The sequence below is a fragment of the Mytilus californianus genome, unplaced genomic scaffold, assembly GCF_021869535.1.
Source record: "Mytilus californianus isolate M0D057914Y unplaced genomic scaffold, xbMytCali1.0.p SCAF_14, whole genome shotgun sequence".
Taxonomy (NCBI): Eukaryota; Metazoa; Mollusca; class Bivalvia; order Mytilida; family Mytilidae; genus Mytilus; species Mytilus californianus.
In genome coordinates, this window is record NW_026262626.1 from 34,358,248 (window position 1) to 34,367,629 (window position 9,382).

General features: G+C 32.9%; 1 long non-coding RNA gene across 1 annotated transcript; it reads right to left on the reverse strand.

Annotated features, from left to right (window-relative positions):
* Window positions 1-1,917: 1,917 nt before the first annotated feature.
* Window positions 1,918-2,914, reverse strand: LOC127724792 (uncharacterized). Its single transcript, XR_007992697.1, has 2 exons — window positions 2,415-2,914; window positions 1,918-2,384 (listed from the first exon to the last, which is right to left on the reverse strand). It is a non-coding gene; the product is annotated as an uncharacterized LOC127724792 (long non-coding RNA).
* Window positions 2,915-9,382: the final 6,468 nt, after the last annotated feature.

Here is a 9,382-nt window from a genome sequence, read left to right on the forward strand (position 1 = left end):
GGTTCGTGTTGCTTAGTCTTTAGTTTTCTATGTTGTGTCATCTGTACTATTATTTGTCTGTTTGTCTTTTTATTTTTGACCATGGCGTTGTCAGTTTGTTTTCGATCTATGAGTTTGACTGTCCCTCTGGTGTCTCTCGTCCCTCTTTTGTACCGTAACACTTACATTGACAAAACTGTGTATGTAGAAGAATAATGCGATCGGGATAGATGTGACAAATACCAAAATCAGGTCACTCTGACCTTGACCTTAAAGTTCCTCATAAATACACCAGAAACATTCTCTAATCCCAGTAGATTCACAATTGAAATTGTTTGATTCATAAGTTGAAACTTTTCTTGTGGGCGACCGTGTGAAGGTTTCGGTTTTGAAAATTTAAATAGTTTTGAGAAGGTACTAGTAAATTGAAATTTATAGATTACTGATGCTTAGATCAAATTCTAATGCATAGTCTTTCTTTATCATGGAAAACGAAGATTTTGTCACACATCGTTTTTAGTTTGCCATTCAATTATTCTAAGTCGCAGAAATTAAAGATTCATAGAAAAACAGAAAAGAGCATGGTAAAAAAAAAGAAAAACAACTGTTCACAAACACTACGCAGAAAACTAGATATTAAAAAAAAAACTCCACCGAAAAACTGATAGAATGCGTAATGATTTTATGTGATGAATTGATAGATCATATCTTTTCTTTTCGATCATGTGGTTCGGAGGGATCACCTGCGCCACTAGTGACACTAGCCGTGGCTATTGTTATAACTCATTCATAAACAAGTCATTTTTAGATTAGACACCTTACAATAGCGGTTGATAAATGTTTCTTGTATAATCTTAGGACAACACAAATTACAAAAACATAGGCACATATTCATTCTGTATATTTCTATAATTTGAAATTAAACAAGGACAATGAATAAGGGAACAAGACGTATAGGGAACACAAACATTGAAAAATAAAATAGCACAGAAAAAACAACTGAAAAAAACCAAAGCAAAAAGTAGTCCATGAGCTCTTTAGAATTGAATAAAAGAACAGAGTTCCAATGTCCCTCGCTTTGCACATATTTTATCTGTTCTGTCCAAGGGCAATAATTGAAAAAAAAAATAAATTGTTCTTTAAACTTTTTAAAATTATCTTAATAGAGAGTTGGAGACTTGAGAGCAATTTCCGATATAATTAAAATAATTCTTAGGGAAACTCATTAAAAATATTTGATCGGCACTTATTTTAGAAATTTTCCGATACATTGCTGTCATATACCCTTGATATGAGTTTCATAAAAATCTGGCAGAAATTGTACAACAATACAAATTTCCATATAATTTATATTTCTAACGAGCATTACTCTTTTAAAAAAAGTTGATCGGAACTGGTTTTTGAACTCGCCTGAGACATTGCTGATATAAACCTACAATATGAGTTTCATAAAAATCTGGCAAGAATTGTACACATGAGATCGATAACGATGCAATTTTCCATATAATTAATGTTTCCAAGGGGCATAACTCTTAAAAATATTTGATCGGCTCTGATTTTCGATCTGGGCCGAGACATTGATGATATAAAACTATAATATAAGTTTCATGAAAATCCAGAATTGTACACATGAGAGCGTTAACAAGACCGGCCGGTATTTCTATGTCCCCCGCAACGCGTTGTGCTGGGGACAACTTGGGTTGACCATATGTGCTCCGGAAGGGTAAGCAGTTCCTGCTCTACTAGTAGCATTCGTCATGTTGCTTATTGCAAATAAAACATCTGTGACAAGTCGCATTCGGTGATGTCAAAATCGAGGTCGGGGTGAAAAAGATAAATAATGAATAAAATTCGAAATTAATTTAAAGTAACGTGTACTAAGGTTTTATATGACTACTTGGCGTTAATCTTGGCATATTTACAATAAATAACAGACAATTTGAAAAGTAAATGTGATTTTATAAATATACACAAAATAACAATTGCAAAACAAAGCACCAAATCTTACTCATACAGGTCAATGATCTATATATTCCCCTAATCACCAAAACGAATGTTTTTTTTTCTCACTAAATCAGAAAATCAAAACGGCTGTTATTTTCACTTGATACGTATAACTTTTCTGGTGTCAATTCTACCAGAGAATGCCGGACACAATAGCACCACAATGTTAAAGCACCAAACTATCTCTAGCGATCCAATTTCAACTTTTGATATTTGTTTTAAGTTGAGCGGAGTATCTTCTATGTAAGTTAGACATAGTCTTTTCCCGACGTCTCTCCTCAAGTGTTGCAATTTTTCTTCGTCTATATTTCGTTTCTGCGTCAGAAGAATCTTCACTGCCGTCAAAAGAAAGTTCACTAATACATTCATCTGATGAATTACCGTCTGATCTATAGTCGAACCTTTTTACACATCCTGATCTATAGTCAAACCTTTTCACACATCCGGCTGCAGTTTGTCGAATTCTTGATTTCTCTTGTTTAAGAAATTCCGGAGTTTTTAGTTCTTTTACCAAAGGAGATTTTTTACGGATGTCTGCTAGTTCTTGTTTTAAATTTTGCTTTTCCTTTCGTAATTGCAACTCTTTCCTCTGCTGCATTTTTTCAATGTCTGTTAAATGTGATTTCATCCGATTATTTGCTCCTTTGTTACATTTTTCTGCGTATTCTATATCCATAGATTTCCCCTTAGGTGGAACATTAAGGACAACAACTAAATTTGCCATCTTCTAAGTTTTATGTTGCCTGATAATTTCTTTCGTTAAAGTGAAAAATAAAATGCGTTGGTCAATATTTATACCTTGAAATAAGATCTCCTTCAGTCTAAATATCTCCTGGACTGTTCGAGGGACATCTCCGTAACACAGTCTAATGGGGTTGATCTCCCGGAGAGCTCTACAATGAAACCGGAGAATATTTACAATTGAAAGTAGTGATCCTTCATTAAAAGGTGAACGGAACAATGAGTAATTTGTCAAGGAACAAGAAACAATATATTTGTATTAAATGTCGCACCAAAGAATAATCCTTTAATACGTAAAGATTTATTGTTGTTTAACAGTTACAATTCCCTTGCACTTTTTAAATAAATAATATGTAAGCTGATCCTTTAATTGATGGATCACCGAATGACAAAACACAAAAGAACCTAACGCCACCTGAAGACCCAGCGGAATAACAAATACTGCATACCTACTTACATGTTTCGAGGCATCCATACAAAAGCATGCCGATAATATTTGTTTTGAAGCAATTACATTTCATTTGAACAGTAGATTAAATATTTACTTTTATTTTCTTTAAAGTTTGACAAAATAATGATATTATCAGAGTAAAACATTAATTTAAAATATCTTGTAATATTTATCTTATAAGTTGCGTGATAAATTGTATTTCAACCCGTTCATTCAGTTCACATTAAACATGCAATAATGCCTTTAACTCTTTATTTTAATTGATTTAACCTGACAGCGATTTTATTTGAAATATATTGGAAATGTCTAACACTAATAAAGAATCCCCGTCTATAGATATGAATACATTTTACGAATATTTTTAAGGATTTAAATGCTGGAGAAGAAGGAGATTCATATACTCCAATTTATGATGATAATCCTGGATGAGAACAAACAGAATTAGAAGTTTTGGAAGTGGGGAAGAATTTAAAAAATAACAAGACTCTTGGTTCCGATAAAATCCTGAATGAATATTTGAAAAATTCAACCCAGTTTTTGTATTCTTTTGCTATAAATTATCTAATATTGTATTAGATACTGGAATTATAAAAGACACTTGGGCAAATGGCATTATTAAACCTGTGTTCAATAAAGAGTTGCGCCATGAACGCATGATACGCCCGTCGCTTTTACAACAATAAAGTTCCATAATTACTCAATGCCATATCAGAAATTTATAAAAACTAAAGTGAGCTTATTTTAATAGATATAAACACAGTCACCAAAGTTTTATGAAGACTGCTCAAAGCGTTTTTGAGTTATTATCCGACATTTTGACGACGGACGGACGGAAGGACAACGGTAACCATAATACGTCCCGTAAACGGGCGTATAAAAATAAGGATAATGCTATAGACCTTGATAATTATTGAGCTATTACACCAATCTATTGTTGAAAGTGAAAGTAGTGATTTGGCAAAAGTGAAAGTAGGGTAGAAATTAGCCTTCAGCATTTATTCAAGATTCAACTCCTACCATTTGCATGTTTTTATGGCTCTCAAAAGAGAAAGAGCAGCGATGGGTTGTACTGGGACAAGCATATATTATTAGAAAAATAATCTAAGCAATAAAATGTATTCATGTTTAAACCGGTGCAATTTTCTAATTCAGTTTGACTTTTACAAAGAAATGCATTGTAACCAATGGTAAAAACAAATGTAGTATGAGGTCTTATTGGTGTTAGACAAGGAGAAAACTTGTCTCTTTTTCTATTTTCGATTTTCTTAAACGATCTTAAACAAAATTTTAGAAATCCAGAAAGTCTTCCTTTAGAACCCTTTTTAAAGTAAAATTTGAAAACGAAATTCATCTTTGAATTTTTCGTAGTATTGTATGCTGGGGCCTGGTTTTCGAAAGTATCCTAAGATATGTCATTAGATATATCTTAAGACAAACTTTATGACTTTCTTATGACTATCATATGATAAGTCATAGAATATAAATGAAAGCTGTCCTAAGATAGTCATACCTATGATGCTCTTATGACTGTCATATATAGTGAACATATGTTCTTTTATTGTGAATAATGATTAAAAAATGATGAAAATAGTTAAGGAAATAATAAGTATGAAAATAATAATTAGCACCATCCTTATTAATAACGAATATCTTATTTTTTCATTATAATGAACATGAAATTATAATAGTATATGAAAAAGAACTAAAATCCGAGTTGATAATGTGTTTAAATTTATTTTGTATATATATATGTATATAATAAAATTCTAGAACTTCGTATTCATGTATTATTATACATGAAATATTATTTACTTGTGAGTACTTTTAAGATTTGGTACATCGAGTATCGGGTCCCGCTAAAAACGAACTGCTCGTGCAAATACGTTAATAAACTACATAATCATGAGTAAAGAGGGAGTTCGAATTTTACGTCGAAGGAGATTTAAATTTTAATTGAAAAAGTGAAAAAGAATAAATCTTTACTATTTATCAGACTGAGCAAGAAACAGTGCCAATACAAGAGCACGGGAGGCTGCATGTGCAAAGATAAATTCAATAAATTCCTGTCGTAACTTTAATAATAATCGTAAGACCATCATAAGTCATGTCGCGAGGTGTCTTTAAGTTTACGATATAAGTTATGACATATCGTAACTTGGGACACTTTCGAAAATACATCTCACGACTATGACATGTCCTAAGACCATCTTAAGACATGTCTTAGTCCTAAGATACTTTCGAAAACCAGGTCCCTGATGTATATGATAGTCATGTTTTCAGAAACAAACGAAAGTGCAAAATTCCTTAGATATTGTAAAGGTAATTGCGAAAAATAGAAACTAAAAGTTAATATAAAGAAAACTAAAGTTATTGAATTTAGCAAGAGGAAAACTCTGAAAGTTAGAAACACTACGCTTAATTTCATCGTTTATGGAGAATGGAAAGATTTCTTCTTGAGATAAAGGTGATTTTTTTACTTCAGAGTATAAGCATATCTTTCGGTTCCGGTTTGGCGGACACATTTTTGGAAAGCTGAGAGTAATGATTTAATGAGAAATAGTATTTAAAAGTAGTATAGTGACATTATCAACTAGTATAGGGACCATAGTAATGACTTTTTGAGAGAATTTGAAGTTAAGTCCTAGAGATAGAGCCAATTTCTCGCCTGTAAACAGTAGCCGACATTTTGAAAATTTTTGTTCGGAATAAATTTTAATGAGTTTGAGTGGCTAAAAACAATATAGTGACACTTAAAATTAGTAGAAGAAACAAAATAAGGACTTTTTGAGAAAATTTAGGGTTACACACGATTGTAAACATTGACCATCATTTTGAAAATTTTGATTGGAATAAACATTCATAACGCCGAGGGATGAAGATTCCAGGAAACAGAGATGATCGTCAAGTTCTATTTTGAAAGGAACAAAGGGAGCAGAGAAAGGGAAAGAAGGTTTGAAGTGTTCCATATGTACAAATGACTTTACGAAAAGTAGAGGTTATTTGGTTAAGAATGGTTCAGACTGGTCGAGTATTGTTCAAACCTATGGTCGAGTATGGTTCAGACTGAAAAAATAGGTCGAGAACTGGTCAAGTATTGGTCGAGTTCAGGTCGAGAATGGGTTAAGACTGTTTCACACTGGTTGAGTAATAGTTCAGACTATTTTCAATAGCAAAGATAAGGGTCAAATACAAATCAGTACAGTCGAGTATGGTTAAGATTGGGGTCGAGTAATATCAAGTAAAATTCAAACCAATTCAGACTGGTCGAGTAAAAATCAGTACAGTCAAGTACAGATATAGGCCATTTCAGACTTTTACTGGTTTGTAGTGTTAATGATAATGAAACTTCTGGGAAAGTCATATATGTAGTAAGAAACCCCCCGTTGGAGAGAAAAGTGGTCAAATTCAAAATAAAAGAAACGTAAAAAAAGAAAAACGTAAAAAAACCAGCTCAGTGTTTTAACAATAGTTCTGGTGGATTGGATTTTAATGTAAATTAACAGAGTTTGAAATGTATATACACGAATGCAGACAGTTTTTGAAACAAATTTGGCGAATTTAAGCAGATATATGTATAAGGAGAGATACACTAGATAGCATAGCTATAGCAGAAGTGGCACCGAAAAATACAAGATACACTATAAATAAAGCCGAACAAGAAATATCAGGTGATGATTTCTTTCCAGGAGGCTTCCCATTAGATGCCAAACGTAGAATTGTAGTATATGCAAAGAAAACTTTAAATGCAGTTGAAGTAAAAATTGACACTAACATTTAGGAAAGTATATGGATTAAGATAAATCTTAAGTGGAATGATAAACTGTAGACAGAAGTCCGTCTTTAGTGAGAGCAGAATGGACTGCAAAGGAAGAAACAAGTATTGCATTTCTAGAATGTATTAGAGATAAATATTTGTATCAGGTAATATATCAGCAAACAAGGGAGAATCTGCAAAAACAAACAATAGTTTTTTCTGCTTCATATCGATCTGATGAGTTAAGCTTTTTTCAACTGATTTTTATAGTTTGTTCTTATGTTGTGCTGCAACAACACTGTCACAGGTTAGGGGGAGGGTTGAGCTCTCACAAACATGTTTAACCCCACCATATTCTTTATTTGCCTGTCCCAAGTCAGGAACCTGTAGCTTAGTGGTTGTCGTTGGTTCATGTCTGTCATGTTTGTTTTTCTTAGATTGTTTTGTTATAATATAAGCCGTTAGTTTTCTCAATTGAATTGTTTCATATTTTTCATGTCGGGACCTTTTATAGCCGACTATACGGTATGGGGTTTTCTCTTTTTTGAAGGCCGTACAGTTGCCTATAACTGCTTACATCCACTTCATTTGAACTTGGGTGGATAGTTGTCTCATCGGCAATCATACCACATCTCCTTATTTTTTTATAATAAGATTTTTTGGAAATTTGTTAACGCCAAGAGGAAATGTAAAAGTGGTGTTTCTGAACTACATAAGACAGATAAAGGTACTTATATAGCTAGCTGTGATAACAATAAGGCTGAAATTTTAGCAAATTGTATCAGTAGTGTCTTTACTAAGGAGGAGGTTGATGATTTACAAAATATGAATGCTATAAATGAGACTATAAATGATGTAGAGTTCATCACACAAGAAGAGATCAGATAATTATAAAAATGAGGAGATGTGGTTTGATTGTCAATGAGACAACTATCCACCAAAGTCAAATGAAGTGGATGTAAGCAAATAAAGGCAACCCTTCGGCCTTCAACAATGAGAAACACCCATTAGTCGGCTATAAAAGGCTCCGCAATCAAAAATATAAAACCATTCAATTGAGAAAACTAACGGCCTAATTTATAACAAAGCAATTTACGAAAAACTAATATGACAGATATGAACCAACGACAACCATTGAACTACAGGCTCCTGACTTGGGAAAGACACATAAAGAATGTGGCAGGGTTAAACATGTTTGAAGGTGGCATCCCCCTTGACCTGGGACAGTGGTGTAACAGTACATCATAAGAACAAACTGTAGAAATTAGTTGAAAAGGGCTTAATAGATCGATACAAAAATAAAGGCAATAGTAGTATACCGCTGTTCAATAGTCATAAATCGATTTAACTAAAACAAATCCGGGTCACAAACCAAAATTGAGAGTAACACATCAACTATAAGAGGAAACAAAACGGAACAACAGAAACACTGAACTGCTACAAAAAAAAACGCCAACATACGTAGAAACGGACTATGTGATAACAAATGCCATATTCCTGACTTGGTACAGGACATTTTAAGAAAAAATGGTGGGTAGAACTTGGTTTTATGGCTAACCAAACCTCCCGCTTATATGGCAATGTTAAAAATTCCGCTAAAATGACATATTACGTGACAGGAATACAGTACAAATAAATGCAAGAACATTCAGGACAGAGAAATACATAAATAAATAGTATAATAGTACATTTCAACATGTAAACCACAGTATGACAACGAATAAAATTAATTTACGACAGAACACACATACAGCACAATAGAATAATGAACGATGCGTCACACGAATGTATCAACGCCACAAAAAGTGACGTCACAGGTAAATTTCTAAAAATAGAATATAAAATTGCGATAAAGTTTGTAATGGTGTTATTTGATGCACCCTCTAACCATTACAAGAATATTAATTTAGAACCGTGTCAGCAATGATGTAATTATTTGTATTTATAACCATGTCGGTTTTTCTTCTAAATCAAACTGTGTAAAAACAAATAAATCCTGTGCATATAGTTGCTTCAAACTAAAAATCACACAAATGAACTACGTGATTAATATCGTTACTTCTACATACATATAGAAAATAAAAATAGAATTAAAACCACAGACGATAAGACAGAAAACAACATCCAACCAGAATTACAAATGAAACATCATAACTAAATACATGAATGTTAAATGTACAAATACCGAGACACATCTAATAGCAATGCGAATTTACACTCAGCAAAACAGTCATATTCGGTAATAGGTCACGTTCGGTACTTAGAAGTCCAGACGACATAGATGGTAAACAACAATCTAAGACGTGGAAAAAATGTCGTTAGTTAGTTTAGACACAGACACATAGATCAACCAATTCGTGATGGTGTCCATAAAATTTACGGAGTGTCATTTTTAATCTTTCCTCCTCATAACTCTGTTGGTGCAGTTTCTGCGTAAGGAGCACACTCCTGTA